We start from the raw sequence: 2,788 nt of genomic DNA, 5'->3' as shown, positions 1-2,788 counted from the left end.
GATGAAAAAAATGTCATCAATATAACGTGCCCACCGATATAATGATTCAAAAAAGGGAACAACTTCATTGTAAATGAAATTAAATTCGAATTTGGAAATGTATATATTGGCTACAGACGGAGCTACTGTAGCCCCCATGCTGACGCCAAGAATTTGTTTGAACCAGATATTATTAAATTCAAATGTGTTCTCTGTCAATACAATAGTGAGACATTCTAAAACAAAAGTTTTAGTACATGGAATCTCGTAGGCGTCAATAAACCAGGATACTGCTGTTATATTCAATAATTATTAATTGGCATTTTTCCCTCTCTATTCTCCTGAAGTATATTTTATTATACTTTTTCTTTATTTTCATCTACAGATGATTTGATTGGCAGTATTTATATAAGTCAACAAAGCTTCTTTTCTTGTTGGTTTATATATGCTTAATCGATTCCTGTTTGAGTTCTACTATTGATTTTTTTTGTGGGATCTCAATGTTTCAACGCTGAAAAACAGTATCGGTTTCTATGGTGATGTTCCAGGAGCCACTCCGTTGGTTACACTGTAGATACATCTTTTATGCCTATGCTCTAGCCATTTCGGACTGTTGTCCGCTTTCTATCTTGCTGGTTGATCTGGTTCTCATCTGGCTAATCACGTGATATTCTGGGTCTATTCAAATTAAGCCTTCCGGCCCGGGATCGCGCTAATGCAAGCGGTCCGTTATCTAGGTGTAGCGCGTCACTTCAGACTCCGGGTAAGTTTTTCTTTCCCCCCCTTTTCTTTTTGCTGCCAAGATGCATCGTATTAACATCGTTAACATGTTGCTAGCTTTTCTATGTGGCATGATACAGCCATGTTTCTCCTGCATATCATGTTTCATTTTATTCACAAACTGAAAATAGGCGATTTAGTTCTCGGGCATTCTGTCGTGTTCCATATTAAGTAACAATCCGCACTTTGGGAACCATTTATGCGTGTTTTACTTTTTAGTTTTCCTTAATCCCTCGTTTTTTCTTTTTCTTTTTGATACTACATGCTCTAAGCCTACGTAGTACATATGGCTGATTGTTTATATTTGAACGTTGGACAAACATCTATGAAGTGCCGTTTTTAAATGACAACAAACATTATGCTAATACTGTCATCATACGGTTGTCCTTTTCTTTTTTGTGTTTATATCTGACCATATCTCCCCTTATGACACTTTAACACACGACAACATTGTCATCTAGTCTTGGGGATTAAACTGTTTATTTTTATCCTTATTTATATTCCTTTGTCATTTTTATACTATTATACGTTTCAAATCCTTTCTATTCTTCAGTGCTCGATATCCTGTGCGTTTCGGAAACAACCTTTTATTACGTGATAGTAATCATTTAAAGCCTGGCTTGACTGCGCATACGTTATCAATACAGTGGATACTGGGGCTTATCTTTCGACCCGCATTATTCATTTGTTGGAATCTCGTTTCAGGTATTTTTTCCTTAATTTATTGATATGCTTCAGACTCCTAGTGGGCTGTGTTAAAACAACACCTGTGTTTTTTCATGATTCTTTTAGTTTATATTTTTTTCTTTATTTGTTTGTTTCATTTCAGCAATTCCTTGAGTTTTTATTGGTTTAAAATATTCCTTCTCTGGATCCATTGGAATCTTCCTTCTAATCGCCTCTCTTCATCACAAATGTAAGCAAATATAGGCCAAATCCTGTAGGCTAGTCCTTTTTCTTTCTTTTTGAAATATGTTAATCTTTCCAAGTGTTATGTATGTAAACACCAAAGTCTCTTTGATTCTTGTTTTGTGTCTTTTTCTTATATACAGGTAGTTTTTACACCTATAATTGGCCTTCATAGGCCAGCAATATATTCCCGGCCATTTACAAAGTAAAAGGAAAACAACATGTATACATATGCTTTTTACATTATAGCTTATTTTTGGTCACATTGGGCTTTGGATTTTGGTTTTTCCTTTGTCTGTTTCTTCTTATCTTTTCATCTTGTCACTATTTATCTTCTGTGTTTAGCTGCCTTATGTATTCACCATTTATAGGTATTCCTTAAATGGTCAAGCACTAGTCATTAGCATTTACTCTCTTTCTTTTTTCCTTTGTTTTCTTTCTTTTTCTTCTTTCTTCACATTGGATGATCATTTTATTCTTGGGTCTCTTACGGCAGCACAAAATTACTAATATATGAGTATGTATTAGGGCACTCAGTGTTTTTTTTAGAGAGTTGTTTATTCATGTTGATTATCTTTATATTAGGGGAAAAGAATTTGTGGCACTCCTGAAGAAGGCGCTTTGTAGCGTCGAAACGCGCGTTGAGAAGATCTCAGCTACAGCCACCGTTTTTGTTTTTGTTTATGTGTAATTACGTCTGTCATACTTTTCCTGTAATTTATATAAAATAAAAATCAAACATGATTTTACAAATAATGTGCACACTGAGTCCCCTTTTGAAAATGTTATTGTTGTTATGATTATGTACATGTAATAATTTGACTGCCTAGGGTGTTTAGATTCATATTTGCTATTTGCCCTGCCCTAGGAGACTCTTCGTCTTAGCAGGGGGTCCCTTATATATGCATTGATCTTGGCTTGTGTCCAGTCATCAGGGAAGGTGGACGTTTCAATGGAGCAGTTGATGGTGCAGCAAAGCTGAGGTGGCGATGGCGGCGGCTGCTCTTTGGAAGATGTGGTACGGGCAGGGATCCATTGGGGCACCTTAGTGGATGCTCTTCATGGTCTTGAGGGTGTCCTCTGTTGTGTGCGAGGGCCCAACAGAGTGCGGTCTGCTGGG

General features: G+C 36.5%; 1 long non-coding RNA gene across 2 annotated transcripts; it reads left to right on the top strand.

Moving 5' to 3' along the window:
- The first annotated feature begins 677 nt into the window (after positions 1 to 677).
- LOC146783184 (uncharacterized) lies at positions 678 to 2,415 on the top strand. 2 transcript variants are annotated; one of them, XR_014970824.1, is made up of 5 exons: positions 678 to 742; positions 1,313 to 1,464; positions 1,589 to 1,675; positions 1,812 to 1,891; positions 2,254 to 2,415. It is a non-coding gene; the product is annotated as an uncharacterized LOC146783184 (long non-coding RNA). The 2 variants fall into 2 exon arrangements; XR_014970825.1 differs by lacking the exon at positions 1,812 to 1,891.
- Positions 2,416 to 2,788: the final 373 nt, after the last annotated feature.

The sequence above is a fragment of the Triturus cristatus genome, chromosome 11 (genome assembly GCF_964204655.1).
Source record: "Triturus cristatus chromosome 11, aTriCri1.1, whole genome shotgun sequence".
Classification (NCBI taxonomy): Eukaryota; Metazoa; Chordata; class Amphibia; order Caudata; family Salamandridae; genus Triturus; species Triturus cristatus.
This window is presented reverse-complemented; position numbering and strand designations above follow the sequence as displayed.